This window comes from Ranitomeya variabilis, chromosome 4 (assembly GCF_051348905.1).
Source record: "Ranitomeya variabilis isolate aRanVar5 chromosome 4, aRanVar5.hap1, whole genome shotgun sequence".
Taxonomy (NCBI): domain Eukaryota; kingdom Metazoa; phylum Chordata; class Amphibia; order Anura; family Dendrobatidae; genus Ranitomeya; species Ranitomeya variabilis.
The window spans coordinates 247,678,403-247,702,694 of NC_135235.1; the positions used below are offsets into that span (position 1 = coordinate 247,678,403).

A 24,292-nucleotide genomic window follows, 5' to 3' on the forward strand; every position below is an offset into this window, starting at 1 on the left:
CAGGGATAGTAGAGGGAGGAGGCGGTGCAGGGACAGTAGAGGGAGGCGGTGCAGAGATGGGCACAGGGTGGTACAGGGACGGGCACAGGGAGGAGGTGGTGCAGGGACGGGCGGAGGGATCTAGTCATGGATGTACAGGGCCGCTAATCAGGATATCGCCCTGCCCCACTGGAGACTCCAGTAATGGAGCTGCCTCCTCACCACCACCAGAGCTGCTGCACCCCCGACCTTCTGTCTCCTTCCCCACCATCCTGTAGAATGTAAGTCCGCAAGGGCAGGATCCTCGCCCCTCTGTATCAGTCTGTCATTGTTAGTTTACTGTGATATCTGTAACTTGTATGTAACCCCTTCTCATGTACAGCACTATGGAATTAATGGTGCTATATAAATAATAATAATAATGGGTGTAATGACTGGTCAGAGTGTCGGTGCAATGTCAGCAGTCCCATGTAACAGACACAATAGGATGGCCCTATTTCCCCCAAAGACCCTCTCTCCAGGGCTGTCTTCTTCCTATGTGGCCCCCTCGCCCTCCTATGTGGCCCCTCGCCCTTCTGTGTGGCCCTTGGCCCTCCTATGTGGCCCCTCGCACTCCTATGTGGCCCTTCGCCCTCCTATGCGGCCCCTCTCCTCAGCACTGCAGTAATCCTCTCCGCCTCTGGGGGCGCCGTCTTCCGCTCTTCTCTACATGGAGCGTCGCCCCCTCTGATTGGTCGCCGTGCGGTCCCGCAGCGGTGCGGGTTATGTGGAGATATTCGGTGTACCCCCGGTCACCCCGCTGTCCAGGTGCCTATCACGATGCCGGCGGCGGCTCCGGGGCTTCCCCGGGGTCCATAAGCCGCTGTATATCAGAGAACTGCTGTTACAGCCGGAGCATGAAGGCACCAATCAGCAGTCACCGTTCGGCGGTTGCTAGGCAGATTATGCTAATGCCGGGAGAGCCGCCATCGCTGCAGCTACCATTCTGAGGTGAGGACGGGTGGGCAATTTTCATTTATGTGAGGAAATGATCGGGCGGAGCGGCGAGGCGCGGGCGCCGGGGCCTCACACTGCCCGAGGTAGGCCGGGACGGGGCCGGCGGACACCGGTTACAGCTTGTTGGTTTCCTCCTCGCCCCGCTCTGTGCTGTGGGCTGGAGCCGGGGTTGTTGTCGTTTTAGTCCCACCCAAAATGGCGCCACAGCTCCTCTTCCCGGTACCCCGGGGCTGTAAGCGCCCGGCTCCCGGTGCGGGGGTGACTGCTGCCCGTGGCGGGTGACACTGGAGCGGACGGGGCAGCCGTGGTGCGGAGAGCAGGAGGCCTGTCACCCAAGGCCGCCCCGCCGCACAGCGCACGGTGGTACAGTCCACCCTCCGCCCCCTCAGAGCTGATGGGACGCCGCATCTTCCCCGCACCGGCCGGGGGGAGCTGCGGGAGACGGCGACACTGGGAGCGGGCGGCGGCGCGGCTGAGGCGGGGCAGCTCTGAGGCCGGCTGGCCGGTGACGGGCGGGGGAAAGCGGAGCGGTCACACCGGAGCTGGAGGAGCAGTGCGGGCGGCGGCCGCTCCGAACCCTCTGGGTCCCCCCCAGTCACCAGCGATGGGGATGACCGCGCGCAACCTTCCCGCCGCATTCATCCTGTCACCGGCGGCGCAGCGCGAGTATATAACGTCCGTCAACATACCGGCGACCACGTGTGACCTGTGCGCAGCCCTGCGGTACATGGGGCAGCACAGAGCACAGCTCGTGAGGCTACTGCGGCCTCCCTGGTGTGTGTAAGTTCAGTGACTGCACCGGCAGAATAGTGAGTGCAGCTCTGGGGTATAATACAGGATGTAACTCAGAATCAGTAATGTAATGTATGTACACAGTGACCACCAGCAGAATAGTGAGTGCAGTTCTGGGGTATAATACAGGATGTAACTCAGAATCAGTAATGTAATGTATGTACACAGTGACCACCAGCAGAATAGTGAGTGCAGCTCTGGGGTATAATACAGGATGTAACTCGGGATCAGTAATGTAATGTATGTACACAGTGACTGCACCAGCAGAATAGTGAGTGCAGCTATGGGGTATAATACAGGATGTAACTCAGGATCAGTAATGTATGTACACAGTGACTGCACCAGCAGAATAGTGAGTGTAGCTCTGGAGTATAATACAGGATGTAACTCAGGATCAGTAATGTATGTACACAGTGACTGCACCAGCAGAATAGTGAGTGCAGCTCTGGGGTATAATACAGGATGTAACTCAGGATCAGTAATGTAATGTATGTACACAGTGACTGCACCAGCAGAATAGTGAGTGCAGCTCTGGAGTATAATACAGGATGTAACTCAGGATCAGTAATGTATGTACACAGTGACTGCACCAGCAGAATAGTGAGTGCAGCTATGGGGTATAATACAGGATGTAACTCAGGATCAGTAATGTATGTACACAGTGACTGCACCAGCAGAATAGTGAGTGCAGCTCTGGAGTATAATACAGGATGTAACTCAGGATCAGTAATGTATATACACAGTGACTGCACCAGCAGAATAGTGAGTGCAGCTCTGGAGTATAATACAGGATGTAACTCAGGATCAGTCATGTATGTACACAGTGACTACACCAGCTGAATAGTGAGTGCTGCTCTGGAGTATAATACAGGATGTATCTCGGGATCAGTAATGTATGTACACAGTGACTGCACCAGCAGAATAGTGAGTGCAGCTCTGGGGTATAATACAGGATGTAACTCAGGATCAGTAATGTATGTACACAGTGACTGCACCAGCAGAATAGTGAGTGCAGCTATGGGGTATAATACAGGATGTAACTCAGGATCAGTAATGTATGTACACTGACTGCACCAGCAGAATAGTGAGTGCAGCTCTGGAGTATAATACAGGATGTAACTCAGGATCGGTAATGTATGTACACAGTGACTGCACCAGCAGAATAGTGAGCGCAGCTCTGGAGTATAATACAGGATGTAACTCAGGATCAGTAATGTATGTACACAGTGACTGCACCAGCAGAATAGTGAGTGCAGCTCTGGGGTATAATACATGATGTAACTTAGAATCAGTCATGTATGTACACAGTGACTGCACCAGCAGAAGAGTGAGTGCAGCTCTGGAGTATAATACTGGATGTATCTCAGGATCATTAATGTATGTACACAGTGACTGCACCAGCAGAATAGTGAGTGCAGCTCTGGGTTATAATACAGGATGTAACTCAGGATCAGTAATGTAATGTATGTACACAGTGACTGCACCAGCAGAATAGTGAGTGCAGCTCTGGAGTATAATACAGGATGTAACTCAGGATCAGTAATGTATGTACATAGTGACTGCACCAGCAGAATAGTGAGTGCAGCTCTGGAGTATAATACAGGATGTAACTCAGGATCAGTCATGTATGTACACAGTGACTACACCGGCTGAATAGTGAGTGCTGCTCTGGAGTATAATACAGGATGTATCTCAGGATCAGTAATGTATGTACACAGTGACTGCACCAGCAGAATAGTGAGTGCAGCTCTGGGGTATAATACAGGATGTAACTCAGGATCAGTAATGTACAGGTCCTTCTCAAAAAATTAGCATATAGTGTTAAATTTCATTATTTACCATAATGTAATGATTACAATTAAACTTTCATATATTATAGATTCATTATCCACCAACTGAAATTTGTCAGGTCTTTTATTGTTTTAATACTGATGATTTTGGCATACAACTCCTGATAACCCAAAAAACCTGTCTCAATAAATTAGCATATTTCACCCGTCCAATCAAATAAAAGTGTTTTTTAATAACAAACCAAAAAACCAACAAATAATAATGTTCAGTTATGCACTCAATACTTGGTCGGGAATCCTTTGGCAGAAATGACTGCTTCAATGCGGCGTGGCATGGAGGCAATCAGCCTGTGACACTGCTGAGATGTTATGGAGGCCCAGGATGCTTCAATAGCGGCCTTAAGCTCATCCAGAGTGTTGGGTCTTGCGTCTCTCAACTTTCTCTTCACAATATCCCACAGATTCTCTATGGGGTTCAGGTCAGGAGAGTTGGCAGGCCAATTGAGCACAGTAATACCATGGTCAGTAAACCATTTACCAGTGGTTTTGGCACTGTGAGCAGGTGCCAGGTCGTGCTGAAAAATGAAATCTTCATCTCCATAAAGCATTTCAGCCGATGGAAGCATGAAGTGCTCCAAAATCTCCTGATAGCTAGCTGCATTGACCCTGCCCTTGATGAAACACAGTGGACCAACACCAGCAGCTGACATGGCACCCCACACCATCACTGACTGTGGGTACTTGACACTGAACTTCAGGCATTTTGGCATTTCCTTCTCCCCAGTCTTCCTCCAGACTCTGGCACCTTGATTTCCGAATGACATGCAAAATTTGCTTTCATCAGAAAAAAGTACTTGGGACCACTTAGCAACAGTCCAGTGCTGCTTCTCTGTAGCCCAGGTCAGGCGCTTCTGCCGCTGTTTATGGTTCAAAAGTGGCTTTACCTGGGGAATGCGGCACCTGTAGCCCATTTCCTGCACACGCCTGTGCACGGTGGCTCTGGATGTTTCCACACCAGACTCAGTCCACTGCTTCCTCAGCAATCTTCCTCAGGGTGCGGTCACCTCTTCTCGTTGTACAGCGTTTTCTGCCACATTTTTTCCTTCCAACAGACTTACCATTGAGGTGCCTTGATACAGCACTCTGGGAACAGCCTATTTGTTGAGAAATTTCTTTCTGGGTCTTACCCTCTTGCTTGAGGGTGTCAATGATGGCCTTCTTGACATCTGTCAGGTCGCTAGTCTTACCCATGATGGGGGTTTTGAGTAATGAACCAGGCAGGGAGTTTTTAAAAGCCTCAGGTATCTTTTGCATGTGTTTAGAGTTAATTAGTTGATTCAGAAGATTAGGGTAATAGGTCGTTTAGAGAACCTTTTCTTGATATGCTAATTTATTGAGACAGGTTTTTTGGGTTATCAGGAGTTGTATGCCAAAATCATCAGTATTAAAACAATAAAAGACCTGACAAATTTCAGTTGGTGGATAATGAATCTATAATATATGAAAATTTAATTGTAATCATTACATTATGGTAAATAATGAAATGTAACACTATATGCTAATTTTTTGAGAAGGACCTGTATGTACAGAGTGAGTGCAGCTCTGGGGTATAATACAGGATGTAACTCAGGATCAGTAATGTAATGTATGTACACTATGTTCTAAATTATTATGCAAATGATATTTTTCTCGGATTTTCCTAAATGGTCAGTGCAAATGACAGTCAGTCTAATAAAAGTGATCACCCTTTAGAGTATACATCGAATTTTATTGAAGAAACCTCTCAATGATAACAGTATAATCTCCAAAATGAATAAAACCTCAAAATGCACTGTTCCAAATTATTAGGCACAGTATAATTTCTAGACATTTGATATGTTTTAAAGGGCCACTGTCACCCCCTCCAGCCGTTATAAACTAAGGCTACGTTCACATTTGCGTTGTGCGCCGCAGCGCACAACGCAAACAAAAACGCAGCAAAACGCATGCACAACGCTGCGTTTTGTGCCGCATGCGTCCTTTTTTTCATTGATTTTGGACGCAGCAAAAATGCAACTTGCTGCGTCCTCTGCGCCCGGACACGTGCGCCACAGTGACGCATGCGGCACAAAACGCAAGTGCGACGCATGTCCATGCGCCCCCATGTTAAATATAGGGGCGCATGACGCATGCGGTGACGCTGCGGCGCAGACCGCAAATGTGAACGTAGACTAAAAGAGCCACCTTGTGCAGCAGTAATGCTGCAGTCTAACAAGGTGGCTCTTTTAGTTTTAGGTTCAGTTATTCCCTCAGTAAAGCGTTTTAAAATTTGTACAAAATAACCTGTCCTTAGACCTGGAGGCGGTCCGAAGCTTCCTCGGTGAATCTCCCAACGGCTGTCACTCTTCTCTTCTGGGGATGTGGTCGCCGCCCCCTGAGCGCTGTTTCTTCTTAAATCCGGCACCTGCGCTGTGCGTGCCTGCCTGGGGCAGGCGCAGTCTTCATTGTCGGTCATAGGTCAGATGCAGGGTGCCTGACTGCGCCTGTGCGGGCAGTGTGGCCACCCTGTTGCTGAATCCCCGCCCCGCACTGTGTTATTCATTATGCACAGTGCGGGGCTGGGGTTCCTGGGCATGCGCACTGCGCTGTTCAGACGCTCCCCCAGCTCAGACACTCCCCCAGCTCATACGCTCCCCCAACTCCCCCGCCTTCCAGCGTTGTTATTTGCGGCTGCTTCATTCCAAACTCTGGCAAGGAAACCTGTATATTACGGCAACGCTGGAAGGCGGGGGACCGGGGGAGCGTCTGAACAGCGCAGTGCGCATGCCCAGGAACCCCAGCCCCGCACTGTGCATAATGAATAACACAGTGCGGGGCGGGGATTCAGCAACAGGGTGGCCACACTGCCCGCACAGGCGCAGTCAGGCACCCTGCATCTGACCTATGACGGACAATGAAGACTGCGCCTGCCCCAGGCAGGCACGCACAGCGCAGGTTATAGCCTTGTTGGGACATGGTGGCCATCCACCAATCATCCACTACTCCATCCATCTGGATCATCCAGGGTTGCTCGACACTCATCAGTAAACAAGACTGAAAATTAGTCTTCATGTATGTCTGGGCCCACTATAACCTTTTCTGCTTGTGAACACTGTTTAGGGGTGGCAGAATAGTAGGTTTATGAACCAAAGCAAGCCTTTCAAGGATCCTACACCTTGAGGTTCGAGGGACTCCAGAGGCATCAGCGGCTTCAAATATCTGTTTGCTGGTTTGTAATGGCTTTTTAGCAACTGCTCTCTTTAGCCGATGAACTTGGCTGGCAGAAACCTTCCTCATTATGCCTTTATCAGCCTGAACACGACTGTGCTCAGATTTAGCCACAACTCTCTTAACAGTAAGATGATCACGCTTACATTTTCAAGAAATATCTAATGTTTTCATCCCTTGACCAAGGCATTGCACTATTTGATGCTTTTCGGCAGCAGAGAGATCCTTTTTCTTTCCCATGTTACTTGAAAACACTGGCCTGCTTAATAATGTGGAACATCATTTTTAAGTAGTTTTCCTTTAATTAGAATCACCTGGAAAACTAATTATCACATGTGTTTAAGATTGATTTCAGTGATCCATTGAGCCCTGAGACACAATGCCATCCATGAGTTTATTTACAAAACAAAACCATTAAATCATTTTGACACTTAAATCCAATTTGCATAATAACTTTGAACACAGTGTATACAGTGACTGCACCAGCAGAATAGTGAGTGCAGCTCTGGAGTATTATACAGGATGTAACTCAGGATCAGTAATGTATGTACACAGTGACTGCACCAGCAGAATAGTGAGTGTAGCTCTGGAGTATAATACAGGATGTAACTCAGGATCAGTAATGTATGTACACAGTGACTGCACCAGCAGATTAGTGAGTGCAGCTCTGGAGTATAATACAGGATGTAACTCAGGATCAGTAATGTATGTACACAGTGACTGCACCAGCAGAATAGTGAGTGCAGCTCTGGGGTATAATACAGGATATAACTCAGAATCAGTAATGTATGTACACAGTGACTGCACCAGCAGATTAGTGAGTGCAGCTCTGGAGTATAATACAGGATGTAACTCAGGATCAGTAATGTATGTACACAGTGACTGCACCAGCAGAATAGTGAGTGCAGCTCTGGAGTATAATACAGGAGGTAAGTCAGGATCAGTAATGTATTGTATGTACACAGTGACTGCACCAGCAGAATAGTGAGTGCAGCTCTGGGGTATAATACAGGATGTAACTCAGAATCAGTAATGTATGTACACAGTGAGTGCACCAGCAGAATAGTGAGTGCAGCTCTGGAGTAATGTACATGGTTGTGAATAATTGTATATAAAGACTGACCTTTTCCCAGTTAGTTTCCTCAGGTCTTTTTTCCTATTCCATCTCACATTATACCCGCTGTTTCTCCCATCATTGTCGCCTCCCTCTGTCTTCCTGCGCTGTGTGAAGTCCGCTCTCTGCTGCTTGTGACGCTCTCTTGTATGTGCGTCGCTCTTCTGGTGTCAGACATGGCAGAGGATGATGTTATGCGCTTGCCGCGGACTTTCCTGTTGGTGCTTCCCACTGATGATCCCTTCAGACTCTGGTCTCCTTTGATATTTTTAGCTGCTGTTTTCTCATTCATTATAAATTATGATTATTTTGCTTTTACCTTGATTCTTAGACGGTTTACTACATTTGTGCACTCATTGCTGCCCAGGTTTAGCAGGTTTTAATTTAATGTCCTCGAGGTGGGGGAAAACAAATTGCAGAGAGTCATACAAGTACTGCAAACCTAATGAAACAGTAGCTGCTTTCACTTAATGTAACCCTGCAGAGCAGCGTTTCGTGTCCTCATCAAGACTGTAAACATTGGTGCCTGTAATGCTGCATGACTTGTGTCCCGGCTCCTGGCCCGTGTAATGCTGCAGTGTGCTTATGAGTGAACGTCCATCCTGACAAATACACTGTGTGCAGAATTATTCGGCAAGTTATATTTTTATCACGTGATACTTTTTATGCTCATCTCTGTAATGAGGAGGGGTGTTGTCTAATGATATCAGAACCCTATATAAGGTGTGCTTAATTATTAGGCAACTTCCTTTCCTTTGGCAAAATGGGTCAGAAGAGAGATTTGACAGGCTCTGAAAAGTCCAAAATTGTGAGATGTCTTGCAGAGGGATGCAGCAGTCTTGAAATTGCCAAACTATTGAAGCGTGATCACCCAACAATCGAGCGTTTCATGGCAAATAGCCAACAGCGTCACAAGAAGCGTGTTGGGCAAAAAAGGCTCAAAATAACTGCCCATGAATTGACGAAAATTGTTGAGAATTCTGTTGTGGGTTCTGCTCTTGGGCTCCCTCCGGTGGTTATAAGTGGTAGTGCTGCTGTTTGTCCTTCACAACAGTCATCAGCTGCTTCTACTTTGGACGAGGCTATTTAGTCTGGCTCCTTCCTTTAGTGAGTGCCAGTTGTCCATTGTTTTCTAGGGATCCACATCTCTGCTTGGTTTCTCCTTCTGGATTGTCCAAATCATCAAAGATAAGTCCTGGCTCAGTTTTTGCAGTCCACATGCGGTGGACTTAATAGTTCTGTGAATTGCTATGTTTTTTTTCTTGTCCAGCTTTGTCTGTGTAAAGATTTATTCAGCCAAGTTGGAAGCTCTGGAGTCACAGAGTTACCCTCCATGCCTTTAGTTAGGTGTGGAGATTTTTGTTTTCTCTGTGGTGGATTTTGTAGTATTTTTTATACTGACCGCACAGTACTCTGTCCTGTCTTTCCTTTCTAGGTAGCGTGGCCTCCTTTGCTAAATTCTGTTTTCAGTCTGCGTTTGTAATTTCCCTCTCCTCTCACAGTCATTATTTGTGGGGGGCTGCCTTTCCTTTGGGAATTTTCTCTGAGGCAAGATAGTATTCCTGTTTCTTTCTTTAGGGGTAATTAGTCCTCCGGCCGTGACGAGGTGTCTAGGGAGTGATAGGAACATCCCACGGCTACTTCTTGTTGATGTGTTAAGTTCAGGGTCTGCGGTCAGTATAGAGGCCACCTACTCCAGAGCTCGTCCATGCTGCTCCTAGGCCACCAGTTCATAACAGAAAACCAAGTGTGAAGCTGCCAAGATGCTATTTTTTGCCATATTTCAGAGCTGCAACGTTACTGGAGTAACAAAAAGCACAAGGTGTGCGATACTCAGGGACATGGCCATGGTAAGGAAGGCTGAAAAACAACCACCTCTGAACAAGAAACATAAGATAAAACGTCAAGACTGGGCCAAGAAATATCCTAAGACTGACTTTTCAAAGGTTTTCAGGACTGACGAAATGAGAGTGACCAGATGGATGGGCCAGAGGCTGGATCAGTAAAGGGCAGAGAGCTCCACTTTGACTCAGACGCCAGCAAGGTGGAGGTGGGGGACTGGTATGGGCTGGGATCATCAAAGATGAAATTGTGGGACCTTTTTGGGTTGAGGATGGAGTGAAGCTCAACTCCCAGACCTACTGCCAGTTTCTGGAAGACAACTTCTTCAAGCAGTGGTACAGGAAGAAGTCGGTATCGTTCAAGAAAAACATGATTTTCATGCAGGATAATGCTCCATCACATGCCTCCAACTACTCCACAGCGTGGCTGGCCAGTAAAGGTCTCAAAGAAGAAAAATAATGACATGGCCCCCTTGTTCACCTGATCTGAACCCCATAGAGAACCTGTGGTCCCTCATAAAATGAGAGATCTACAGGGAGGGAAAACGGTCCACCTCTCGGAACAGTGTCTGGAGGCTGTGGTGGCTGCTGCACGCAATGTTGGTCGTAAACAGATCAAGCAACTGACAGAATCTATGGATGGAGGCTGCCGAGTGTCATCATAAAGAAAGGTGGCTATATTGGGCACTAATTTTTTTAGGTTTTGTTTTTGCATGTCAGAAATGTTTATTTCTAAATTTTGTGCAGTTATATTGGTTTACCTGGTGAAAATAAACAAGTGAGATGTGAATATATTTGGTTTTTATTAAGTTGCCTAGTACTTCTGCACAGTAATAGTTACCTGCACAAACAGATATCCTCCTAAGATAGCCAAATCTAAAAAAAACCCACTCCAACTTCCAAAAATATTAAGCTTCGATATTTGAGTCTTTTGGGTTGATTGAGAACATAGTTGTTGATCAATAATAAAAATTATCCTCTAAAATACACCTTGCCTAATAATTCTGCACACAGTGTACTGATGAGTTACCAGTGACACGCGGCTGCTCATTAGCTGCCACCTGCACCTGACAAAACAGGTCACGTAACGTCCAGGAATATTGGCGCTGACGTTGCTGGAACGGCCCAGGAGGTGAAGATGGATGAAAATCTCCTGTAAACAAGACTCATCCTGTCCGCTGTGTACATATCATATAGAGCTTTTTATGTGCCTGTTTACAAATGTCTTGCTCCGTAAAACGCCCTCCACCCATGGGGTGTCCATGTCTGTGTAGCCTGCTGCTCTGTGTAGTCCGTCTCCCGCAACAGACAGCAAGATGTTAATTGGGAAGTGGGCGGGGCCTCAAGTCTATGGCAGGGCCTTGTACCTACAAGAGTAAGGGGTGTGGCTTAAATGCAGGAGTTAAGGGTGGGGCCTTCTGCCTACAGGAGTAAGGGGTGTGGCTTAAATACAGGAGTAAGGGGTGGGGCCTTGTGCCTACAGGAGTAAGGGGTGTGGCTTAAATACAGGAGTAAGGGGTGTGGCTTAAATACAGGAGTAAGGGGTGAGGCCTTGTGCCTACAGGAGTAAGGGGTCTGGCTTAAATAAAGGAGTAAGGCTTGTACCTACAGGAGTAAGGGGTGTGGCTGAAATGCAGGAGTAAGGGGTGGGGCCTTGTGCTTACAGGAGTAAGGGGAGTGGCTTTGTCTCCATGAAGTGGGGTGGGGCATTGCTTCTGCTCTCCTGTCTGCCTGTGTAAAGGCATTAGAGCTGCTTTCAGTTTGAGGCAGGCAGTGGTAAGATAAATTAATACAGGATCTCAAAGACAGAAACCATAATACTATAAAGAGTCCAAAGCCTATGTCTCAGGACAGTTACAGGCATAACAAAAAAGATTGGAGCACATAATCCAAAAGAGAGTAAGAACATGCAAGAGAAAACATTAATAAAACAGTATCAATAACAGCTGTTTTGATCAGATACCTGGTGCACAAGAAAAAATGTGGTGTAGCACCAGATATAGTGTGATCAAGGAGAGATATTAGAATCCGTTTCTATGTAAAGTGACAGTGCTGCCACTGAGGAAGCCAATGCGAAACGCGCAGCTTGTGTGGCACCACAGATAGAAAAGAGCCAATGATCTGCAGGCCTCATCACCGTTTTCACTGTTATTACCTTTGTGGCTATTGATCTGATCATGCACAGCTTTGGCACAAATGAAGAGCCCACTGCCCAGTTGTATAAAAATCCGCCTCTCTCCATGTCTGACAGCCATTCCAGTGTCAGGTGATTTCCAAACAGAGTACACCTCATTCTACCTAATGTTCTTCTGATTAGTGATCACCTGAACCAAATCTTATTTAACGAAGGAAAGTATAAAAACCTGCTGTGGTGTTCACAATCCTCCTGCAATAGGACAAGCTGGATGGCAAAACAAGTGCTAGTAATATCCCAAAAGTAATAGGGATGAAAAAATAACTTAACCATGCCAAAGGAGTTGAAAAGAAAAGTCTTGAGTGAGGAAAAGAAGGGCCCAATTCTGGCTTTACTAGTAGAGGGACACAGTGAGCATCATGTTGCCTCCATCCTTAAAATTTCTAATACGGCAGTCCATTACAACAAGGTCAAGCAGGAGACAGTGAGGACAACAAAGCTACAGACCGGCAGAGGCGAAAACGACTCTCCACTGGCCGGGATGACCGTCATCTTATTCAAATGTCACTCAGCAACCGCAGGATGACATCAAGTGACCTACAAAAGGAATGTCAAATGGCAGCTGGGGTGAAGTGCACGGCAAGAACAGTTCATAACAGGCTCCTAGAGGCAGGACTCAAGTCATGTAAAGCTAGAAAAAAGCCTCTCATCAATGAGAAGCAAAGGAGAGCCAGGCTGAAGACTGCCAAAGACCATAAGGATTGGACCATAGAGGACTGGAGTAAGGTAATCTTCTCTGATGAGTCTAATTTTCAGCTTTGCCCAACACCTGGTCGTCTAATGGTTAGACTGAGACCTGGAGAGGCGTACAAGCCACAGTGTCTTGCACCCACTGTGAAGTTTGGTGGAGGATCGGTGATGATTAGTGATGAGCGAATATACTCGTTACTCGAGATCTCTCGAGCACGCTCGGGTGACCGTGTATTTTTTAGTGCTCGGAGATTTCGTTTTTCTTGCTGCAACTGAATGATTGACATCTGTTAGCCAGCTTGATTTACATGTGGGGATTCCCTAGCAACCAGGCAACCCCCACATGTACTCAGCCTGGCTAGTAGCTGTAAAACATTCAGTTGCCGTGATGAAAACTAAATCTCCGAGCAGTAAAAAATACTCGGAGGACCCCCGAGCGTGCTCGAGAAATCTCGTGTAACGAGTATATTCGCTCATCACTGATGATCTGGGGATGCTTCATCAAGGCTGGAATTGGGCAGGTTAATCTTTGCGAAGGACGTATGCATCAAGCCACATACAAGGTTATTCTGGAAAAACAGTTGATTATTTCTGCTCAGGCAATGTTCCCCAACTCTAAGGACTGGTTTTTCCAGCAGGACAATGCGCCATGCCACACAGGTAGGTCAATCAAGGTGTGGATGAAGGACCACCACATCAAATCCTTGTCATGGCCGCCCAATCTCCAGACCTGAACCCACTGAAAACCTCTGCAATGTAATCAGGAGGAAGATGGATAGTCACAAGCCATCAAACAAAGAAGAACTGCTGACATTGTACCAGGAGTGGCATAAGGTCACGCAGGAGCAGAGAGAGACTGGTGGAAAGCTGCCAAGACACCGGAAAGCTGGGATTAGCAATCATGGTTATTCCACAAAATATTGATTTCTGAACTCTTCCTGAGGTAAAACATTAGTATTGTTTCTAAATGATTATGAACTTGTTTTATTTGCATTATTTGAGGTCTGAAAGCACTGGGTTTTTTATTTTGACCATTTTTCTTTGTCAGAAAAAAATACAAAATGTATTGCTTGGAACTTCGGAGACATTGTTAGAAGTTTATAGAATAAAAGAACAATTTACATTTTACTCAAAAATATAAAGAGGAAAATCAGACAAACTGAACATTCTGCAGTGGTCTCTTCATGTTTGCCAGAGCTGTATATCCTGGCTTGTTCTCATTGATGCGGTCTCGTGGCTCTGCTATATAACACTTTTCTTGAATTGATAGTGCTGCCACTTTACATAGAGACTGACTCTAATCTTAAGGTACCTTCACACGAAACGACTTTGTAACGATATCGCTAGCGATCCGTGACGTTGCAGCGTCCTCGCTAGCGATATCGTTTAGTTTGACACGCAGCAGCGATCAGGATCCTGCTGTGATGTCGCTGGTCGCTGAATAAAGTCCAGAACTTTATTTGGTCGTCCGATCGCTGTGTATCGTTGTGTTTGACAGCAAAAGCAACGATACCAGCGATGTTTTACACTGGTAACCAGGGTAAAAGTAAAAAAACAAACAGTACATACTCACCTGCGCGTCCCCCAGCGTCTGCTTCCTGACATTACTGAGCGCCGGCCCTAAAGTGAAAGTGAAAGCACAGCGGTGACGTCACCGCTGTGCTGTTAGGGCCGGAGCTCAGTCAGTGTCAGGAAGCGGACGCCGGGGGACACGCAGGTGAGCATGTACTGTTTGTTTTTTTTACTTTTACGCTGGTAACCAGGGTAAACATCGGGTTACTAAGCGCGGCACTGCGCTTAGTAACCTGATGTTTACCCTGGTTACCCGGGGACCTCGGCATCGTTGGTCGCTGGAGAGCGGTCTGTGTGACAGCTCCCCAGCGATCAAACAGCGACGCTGCAGCGATCGGCATCGTTGTCGCTATCGCTGCAGCGTCGCTTCGTGTGAAGGTACCTTTAGACTGTCCGTGATCACGCTTTATCTGGCGCTACACCACATGTTTTCTTTTTCTCTGATCTGAACAGCTCTGTTATTGATACTGTTTTTTATTAATGTATTGCTTTGTATGTATCTAAAGTTCTAAACTATTAAAGATTTCTTAGTCTCTTTTGGATTATTTGCTCCAATCTTTTTTTGTATGCACTGGTAAGATAAATGTATGCTGGGAAGGAGGATGGGCGGAAGTTCCAGCTCTTACAGTGCTGTCAGAATGTTGATGAAGAGCGATCGCCCCCTAAGAGAGATTAGATGGCAAGTTACAGAGGCAGAGAATCAGCAGTTTATGGACTTGAAGTCGCAAGAAGAGTCAGCAGGAGTGAGAAGCGGGTTCCTGTGACAGGGCAGGCCTGCTATACACCTCTACCGTCACCATGAAATACATATATCTGAGTCTTTGCAGCTCTGTTGCTCCTGGCACCCCAGGTAACAATCCGGAAGACAAATGATCTCCAGCATTGAGGTAGTAAAACAATATACGGATCTAACCCACTGATGCGTTTTGCACGCTGCCTTGTGTCCTTGGCTGTAGCTCACCACTGGAGCCCAGAGATTTGTTACCTCTGCTGGAGCACATTGTTCTTTTGGATTGCTGCTGTTTGTCACAATGTGTCACTTTGCTGCAGCTCTTTCCTGCTGCTAGGTTTAACATGGGGTCAGATGGCATAAAACAAAAGTGATCGTTTCCTCAGGAATCCCCAGATGCTTCTTGGCCCACACCGGCAGCTCCGTACTGGCCATGGATCCATCCATCTCTGCCAGCGGAAACATTTTACGCATTTCCTAGAGCTTGGCCTGTTATTTGCTGCATTTTTCCTGGATGATAGGATGTATTAAAGAGCAGATTACTGCTTTTAGGGGCGTCATGGTGGAAATGTGGGAAGTTTCCGGAGCAGTCATGGTCAGAGGGAGATGTGGACACTTATGTAGTGTGGCGGCCGGGCAGCTGCCGGCAGCAGTTTTCCTCCTCTCCGGAGAGTTGGGCAACCGGGCCACTGCACGCAGCAGTTTTCCTCTCCGGATAGTGGGGTCGCTGCAGGCAGCAGTTTTCCTCCTTTCCGGATAGTGGGGCAGTTGGGCAGCTCCTGGCCGCAGTTTTCCTCCTCTCCGGACATTGGGGCTGCCGGGCAGCTGCAAGCAGCAGTTTTCCTCTCCGGATAGTCGGGCAGCCAGGCAGCAGTTTTCCTCCCCTGTTATGGAAATATTTGGGTTGGATAAATTTATCCCTCTGTGTGTGCTGCGGCCGCTCCCAATTAGACTGAGTATTTTGAGCGCTCAAAGGAATGAGACTGCAACACCATTGTGTCAGAACAACATTCCATCAATACTGAAACTTTATTGTACATACATAGTTTTATATTTTCACATAGAAAGGAGTGGTTAGGGGTTGTCAGGGGTGGTTAGTTAATTACCATATTGTCTAGCTCCTCTGTCATTGGTTATCTAAACATATATGGAATATTGTGATTAATGCCCATATGACTGCTGACCAAGCAAGTAAAATGTAGCTCTCTGCATGTAGGACAGAGTTGAGACATTTGATCAGCAGTTAATACATCTGACACTATTCCGCTTTTTGGGGTGGAAAACCCCATATGATCTGTCTGGGTTATATCAGTTCGTGTCAGCCATTTTAAACCATTGATTATAATGTATATATTAGCTGTGAGCATATAAGTATATATTTGATTATAGAGGAGTATACATGCAAGTGAGATCTACATGATATATATATTTCTATCACAAGCCCCCCTTAGATATCACTTGCCCTAATCCTAGCCTCCTGTCCCAAAGCGCTGCAACTCTTTTGTGCTGTCGGCGAACTGACACAAGCCTGACGCCTGTGCCCCACTCCGTACAGACTTTTCGCAAATGGGCGGTCAGGAGATCTGTCCCTAACGGGGGTTCGTTGCAATCAGTCTCTTAGTCAATAGTATGTGTAGTGAGCAATGTGTAGTCTTTATCAGGTAGGTCATCTTTTCGGTCAGGCCGCAACATCATTCTGGCTTGGGTGTCATCTTCTGGTAGGGGAGCTTTCTTGCCATGCGATGAGTGGATCCAAGTGGGTCTTCCCTCCAGTTTCACAGAGTTTGGTGTCATCAGCAGCACTTGAGCCGGACCATCAAATCTGGGATCGAGTGGTGTTCTCCTTACAAACTTTTTCACCAACACCCAGTTTCCTGGCTTCTAGGAGTGCATACTGGACACTGAATCTGGATCTGGCAATGAAGAAAAAAATTCGAGAATGGATGTTAGCAAGTTTCTTGGTGATTTCAATTACATAAGCAGACAAAGTATCATATTGCATAATCAGCTGCTAAGGGAAAGGATACCCCTAACCTGGGACTAGACACAAACAAAATTTCATATGGTGACAGCTTTTCTGGGCCTCTAGGAGTGTGCCTAACACTGAGTAGTGTAATTGGGAGTGTGTAGGCCTAAGTCTGACCCTACTGCTGATTAGATCTCTCGTGTGAGGTTTGCTATGAATGCGGGTCCCTGGTCACTCTCTATCACTTCTGGGACCCCATAGCTGTATATCTCATCTCTGAGAGTAGCTTCTTTGCAGTAGTCTCTGCTGACTGGTTCCTCACTCACTGGAAAGCTTCTGGCCATCCTGAGAACACGTCCACGACCACAAGGGCATATTCGAATCCTTCACTTGGCGGAATTTGGATGTGGTCTATCTGGATCCTCTGGGAGGGGTACGGTGGTCTGGCAAGATGATGTATGGGAACTTTCTCCATTCTTCCAGGGTTGCATTGGCCACAGGTCAGACAGTTGTTTATGAACTTGGCTGTTAGGGTGGAGATTTCTGGGGCGAACCAGTAAGCACCAATCGGATCATTCATCTGTGCCTTTAATCTGTGTGTGGGCCCATGTGCCCACTGGACCACGATAAGGTACATGCTTCGGGGTAAACAGGGTTTGTAGTCCATTGAGTATACCTTTCCTTCTTCATGTGCTGCTCTCTTCTGCATCCAGCATTCCTTCTTGTCCTTTGGGGCTTGCTCTTGCAGCTTTTTTGAGCAGATTCCAGGATGTCATCTTGTCAGGTTTTCTGTCTTCAGCCGTCCTGTAGTAGCCGTCCGGCTCTACGACCTCTTCCACTTTTCCATATTGTCTTCCTTTGACTGCCTCTTTGGTTGCCATATCCGCCATATTGTTGCCTCGTGCCTCTACTGTGTTTAGTTTTCCATGCGCTTTGACTTTTAGTACTGCCACCACTTTTGGAAGTTGAAGTGCGTTCAGCAGGTCCTTAATGGCTCCATGATGCTTCACGGTTGTTCTACTTGCTGTGATGAAGTCCCTTGCAGCCCAGATGGGTCCAAAGTCGTGTGCTATGCCATGCGAGTACCCCAAATCGGTATACATTTTCTCAGTCTTGTCTTCTGCCATCTGGTAGGCCTTCATCAGCGCTATCAGTTCTGCTTCCTGGGCTGACAGACTGGGCGGCAGACTTCTGGACCACAGGATCTCTTGATTGCTGGTCACTGCACATCCCGTGTGGAATCTTCCTTCATCATCTGCAAATCTGGAGCCATCCACAGAGAGGATCAACCCTGGGTTGGTCAATGGCTCTTCTGCCACCTTGGGTAGTCCTGCTGTTTCCTGTTGCATGATGCTGAAGCAATCATGGTCATCCGTCCGGAGCAAATTCAGTTCCCATGCAGACTTTATCTGAGGGTCCATATCTGTATCCCCCCTTGGGAGTGGGAGTAGAGTGGACGGGTTGAGGACTGTGCATCTGGAGATGGTGACATTGTTGGGCAGGAGTAGAGAGCACTGGAGGCGAAGATGCCTGGCGGTGGAGAGATGTTTTAGCTGGGTTTGGTTGAGGATTGCTGAGATGTCATGCAGAGCCAGGATTTCCAATGGTTTTTCCACTGATGTCAGTAGTCCTGTCCAGGAGGGCGTGTGCTGCAACTGCTGCTCTCATGCGGGAGGAAGAGGCTCCCCTTGCAACTGGATCCAGGCAAGCTGAAAAGTAGTCCGAAAGTCTCTGCTTTCCCCCCTGAAGCTGCGTCAGGACTCCAGTAGCAAGGCCTTCTTTTCTCATCAAGTAGAGACGGAATGGCTTCTCGTAGTCAGATGGGCCTAGTGCTGGCGCTGAGACTACTGCGCCTTTTAACTTCTTGAACGAGCTGAAAGCTGCATCAGTCAGGAGGAACGGGGCCAAGGAAGGCCTGTAGAACCATCTTCTCCACTGTGGTCTTTCGGTCATCTGTCAGGGGTTTCGCCTGGTGAGCAATACAGTGTCTCTGGAACGTAACTTGCTTCAGACACCACTGGACTTTGTTCTTTGAGATCTTGCAGTGCTGCTCCGCCAGGTAGAGTAGGAGATACAAGGAATGGGCTTTACACATGTCAAAGTCAACTGCACAAAGGAGTAGATTGTCCATGTATTGTAGCAGGGTTACTTCTGCTTGTTCTGTGACCCAGTTGGTGAGGACTGTGGACATTGCTTTGGTGAACTGTGAAGGGCTGTTCTGGGCCCACTGTGGCATCACTGTCCATGCGTGGTGTCCCCCCTGGTGCATTAAGGCAAACAGGAACTGGTCTTCCGGATGAAGGGGAACACTGGAGAAAACATTAGCCAGGTTGTTCACTGTGAACACTTTTGCTGTGGCAGGCACATTTGAGAGCAGAGTGTGCGGATTCGGCATAATTGCATTTTCAAACACCGTGGCGTCATTCACAGCTCTCAGGTCATATACCATTCTGAACTTGGCTGGCTCTCCTTTTACAGTCTTTTTCTTGACGGGGAAAAGCGGGGTATTGCAAGGCGATGTGCGAGGAACAATGATTCCTATTTCCAGGTAGACCTTCAGTTGGTCAGAGGCAGCTTGACTCTAGGCCTGGCCTGGGCCTTACGAGGGTACGGGGTAGATGGCTTGAGTGACACCCGTACTGGGGCAACTTGAGGTTTTCTCACGTGCTGGGGTCCCTTAGACCATAGACTTTCTGGTACTACGTCCAGTACCTCCTTGAGTAGGCCTCATTGGTTGCTTAATGTTCTTGTAGGGCCGCCAGCATGACTCTTCTTGGGTCAGGGATGAAGAAAGTGTCACTGTCCCATCTTCGTGGAACACTGTGGTTGCCTTCAGCTTCTGCAGTAGGTTCGCTCCCAGCAGGTTGAGTGGCAGGTCCTTTACACCACAAACTGGGACAGGATAGAGTGTCCTGGCTGAGTGCACACGCTCAGTGGCTTTGCAAGCTGAGAATGTCTGACTTGACCATCAATGCCCATGCGAGACACAGAGGATTCTGATAGGCAGGTGGGATCAGCGAGTTCCAGAGGTGTCATCACACTTCTGGCTGCACCACGTTGGATCTGACAACGCCATCCATTTTAAGGGTAATTTGAGATATTGGTCTTGCAGATGAAGTTTTACATGTCAGGAGCGTAGTGTCTTGCGGACCTGGCTTGCTTGCCTCTGTCCTATGGACGGGGTACTTAACTGCTTTCTGCACTTCCTCCTTGACCTGTTTCTCTGGACCAACTCTTGGGTTGCATGGGTCCAGTCTCTTCGGGGGCGTGAGTGCTTTGCACTGGTTCTGGAAATGGCCAAACTTGCCACAGATGTAACACTTGACACTTCTTCTGTCTTTGTAGGGTGGTTGCGCTTCCAGGTTAGTAGTCACCATGAGAGGGGCCGTCCTCTGCAATCCTGGTTGGGACTCGGTCCCTTTGGCTACTGTGGACAATGGCATGATGGGCACTGTAGCGGCAGCGGGATCCGGCCTGCTGATTGAAGCTGCGATGGTAAGATGGGGCCTGCAGGTGCATTCGTGGCGAGGCCCGGGGGTGCCATGAGACCGGAGGCTGCATCCAACCCAAGGTCTTGGGGCATTACAGGGGCTGTGGCTGCATCTGCCATCACTTCTTCCCCCTACTCCAACATAGCTTCTTCCCTTTGCTAACCTTATTGAGGTCGGTGTCTCCTCTCTGGAGTCTGCAGCGGTTCTTCCGGTGTGTTGATCGGCACTTTGCAGCATCTTCACCTCTGGCTTCCCTTCTGGCGTTCTCAGCAGCACGGCACCCTTTTCCTTCTTTGCGCTCTTTGTGGTGCTATAATAGCGGCAGTTTTGGTGACAATCGGCAATAAACAGTCTCCTAGGCGCACATAAAACATTTTTGCTGGGTCAGTCCACTGCCATTGACCTGTTCTCAGGCCTAACCACTATCAGTGGTTTCCTAATTGGCTGTCTCAGTCCATGCACAAAGGCCTGTGCCAAAATTTGCCTGTGTATCTGATCATGAATGGTGAAGCCCAAGTCTTGGAATACTTGCATTACTCTGCCATGAAACTTCTTCACAGACTCTGTCCTTTCCCGACTCATGTCATGTAAGCTGAGGGCCTGTCCGGCCAGCCTGCCTTTGGCCCACTCTCTGAGTTGTTCAAGTAGCTGTGGCCCTGACTCCTAAGCGTGTACATCTAATTCTGCTGGAAATTTTAATTGTTCCTTCATGATAGAAGCAGGTGATGCACTCTGGCCAATTTTCATTCATGGCCCAGAGATCATTCCAGCTGGCTGCATATGTTTGCTGCTTCTGCTACTTTCTTCGGTAAAATGGCATGGGATGCATCCCTGGGTCTGGAAGATTGTCACCTGACTTGAAGTGCAGTGCACATAGTGTAATGGTGGTGCCTCTATCTGCCCCTGCATTCTTGGTGCCTGTGGGTTTCTTTTCCTAGTGCTGGACAGCATGTATGATGTTCCCTCTTCATCTTCATCAGAGGAATAGTTGTGATGGCTTGTACTGGGGTCATACACTGGCTGATTTTGGACTTAGAAGTTGCTTTTTTATGTGAGGATGTCTCCCCCCTTGCTGAAGCTATGATGGATTAGGCTTATAGTTTCATGTTGGTGTGAATGTAGGCAGCTCTGACTGGTGCTGAAGTTGTACATTATCAATACATGGTGATATCAGTCCTCCCCCCCTCTGCACCTAGGGCTGAGCTGTCTGCTACCTGATGTGTCTGGGGCTGCCCACTGTAGGGGGGGGGCTTTCAATTACTTTCCCCGATATCACAAATGGCAATGGCTGGTTTGTGCCAGGGGCATAGAAAGGGGAACCTTGTGCTGTAAGCACCATATTGTTTGAATTGGGCATTGGCCCAGCTGGCAACGAAGAGGAAAAAAGAGGAAGAAGAAGGAGGAGGGGTTGATGAGTGAGACAAAGGAATAGTAGGAGGGGAGAGAGAATGTGGACAAGAGGGAGGAGAAGATGGGAGGTGTGGAAGAGAGAGAGAGGGAGGAGAAGAGAGGAGTGGAGAAGGAGGGGAGAGAGAGGGTGAGGAGAGATGGGTGTGGAGAAGGAAAAGAAGGAGGAGAAAGGTGTGGTGGGGGAGTGGAGAAGGAGGGAGGAGAAGATGGAGGGTATGGAGGAGAGAGATAGAGAGGGGGAGAGAGAGAAGAGAAAAGTGTGGAGGAAGAGGAGAGGAGAGAGAGAGAAGAATGCGGAGAGAAAAGACTGACAGAGAAAAAGGAGGATAGAGGAGAACAACAAGAATAATACAGAGGAGCAATTATGCCTTCTCCCTGTAGGGAGAGACGGGGCGCGCCACATACTGTGCAAAAATAACTACCTACTGCGCAGATTCTCCCGTCTCATACCCACAAAAATCACTTCCTGGTTTGCTCACATAACTTTCTGTACCACCTAAACGATGTAAGCTCTGCTGCCACTTCATACCATGTATTAGTATTCAGCAATCTAACATCAGCTAACTTCCCTTATTTTCCTTTCTACGTCATGCCACTCCGCAGCTTGAAGTCTGCCATTCTAATGAATTTCACGTACTTTATACCTTCCAAAATCTTCACATACTTAACACCTTCGTGTTCTGCCACTATCTAGGGGCTGTTTGCTCATCAGGAAATAAAAAGACTTTCCTGTTGATCGGCCACTTTATTCCCCATGGCAAGAGTAAAAAATGAAAAACACACAAAAATGAAAAAAACGGTACTAAAAAAAACTTCTAAAAATGAGTATATAAAACTCTAAGAAAAACCCTAAACGATAAGAAAAACCGTCAAAAACTTAGTTCACAACCAAAAACTCAAAATTTTGATACAAAAGGAAGGAAAAAAAACTTTTTCCCAAAAAAAGTAAAAAGGTAAAGAGATTGAAGATTGAGGAAAACTTAATTAAAAAACTTTAAAATGCCGCAAAAAGAAAAAGACCCTTTAACCCCTTAACGACCGCCGATACGCCTTTTAACGGCGGCCGCTAAGGGTACTTAAACCACAGCGCCGTTAATTAACGGCGCTGTGGAAAAAGTGTATAGCGCCCCCCACAGTCCGATTTTCTCCGGGGTCTCGGCTGCCGGGGGTAGCCGAGACCCCAGAGAACATGATTCGGGTCGGTTTTTACCGACCCCGCTTTTGCGATCGCCGGTAATTAACCGTTTACCGGCGATCGCAAAAAAAAAAAAAAAAATCCGGACTTGCGTTTTCTTTCTCTCCCCTCTAATGTGATCGCACATTAGATTGGAGAGAAATAGGGTCCCCCGAGCCCCCCACGGTACCTGATGTACCGAAAAAGGTCCCCCCCCGGTCCCCGACCCTCCTCCTCCTTCGTAGTGCTCCAAAATGGCGGGCGCATGAGCAGATGCGCCCGCCACAACATAGCTCCGGCCGCCAGAATCCAGCCTCCCCGCAGTGTATTGGGGTCGGTTTTTACCGACCCCTGGAGCGATCGCAATCCCGGGGGTCTTTATAGACCCCCGGGGTTGCGATCGCTGCATATAGTTTGTAAAAAAAAAAAAAAAAAAGTTTGCTTTTCATTTCTCTCCCCTCTGATGTGATCGTACATCAGAAGGGAGAGAAATAGAGTCCCCAGAGCCCCCCACCATACCTCCGGTGTGTCCCCCTGTCCCCGGTCCCAGGTCCCCAGCCCACAGCTCCCGGCCCCCCTTCTTCTTCTCTGCTGGAAGAAAATGGCGGGCGCATGCGCAGTGCACCTGCCATGATCTGCCAGCAGAGACCCAGCAACCTGTGAGAATTTTCTCATAGGCTGCTGGGTTTTGATTACTGTGATATGTCCTATCACAGTGATCAAAACCCCTAATGTTTGATAAATATGGCAGCACTTGGGATGTACCTCTCTCTTCTCTCCTTGTAGTTGTTCTGGGAGAGAAGAGAGAGAGACTACATATCAAGCGCTGCCCTGTCAGTAATAAAAAAAGCCATTTGTATATCCGCCAGCATCAAATTTACCCACCCCCATTCTCCGTAATCCCTGCATCATAAGCAGGGGATTATAAAAAAAATAAATAAATAAAAATATTATAATTTTTTTAAAAAATTTTTGTTAGGGTTGGGGTTGGAAATAAATAAAATGGCCCGCAGAAGTTTCAGCGCGGAGCAAGCTTACAGCCTGCTTTGCTCCGGCAGCGAAACAGAATCTGCCTCTGAAGCTGAGCAGTTTTCAGACAGTGATGACGACTCTTCCTCCACGGGATCCCCCGGCCCGATGGTAGCGGAGTCGGTCGTCACTGCTGAAGCTTCAGAGGCAGGACCAAGTACCGCAGTCCCCCCACCGCTGTGGTATAATGACACCTCATTTTCCCCTCAAATTCCCCCTTTTTCTGCAGTCCCTGGAATAAAAGTAAATGTCGCCAATTTTACCCCCATTGATTTTTT

At 47.6% G+C, this 24,292-nt stretch overlaps 1 protein-coding gene across 5 annotated transcripts in view; it reads left to right on the plus strand.

The window, feature by feature from the left end:
• Positions 1 to 698: 698 nt before the first annotated feature.
• PRDM10 (PR/SET domain 10) overlaps positions 699 to 24,292 on the plus strand; it is a 119,262-nt gene continuing 95,668 nt past the window's right edge. For 2 of the 5 annotated variants that reach the window (XM_077249386.1, XM_077249389.1), the window contains exon 1: positions 977 to 1,058. The gene's annotated coding sequence lies outside the window, so the exon portion shown is untranslated. The other 3 variants (XM_077249388.1, XM_077249385.1, XM_077249387.1) reach the window with 3 other exon arrangements.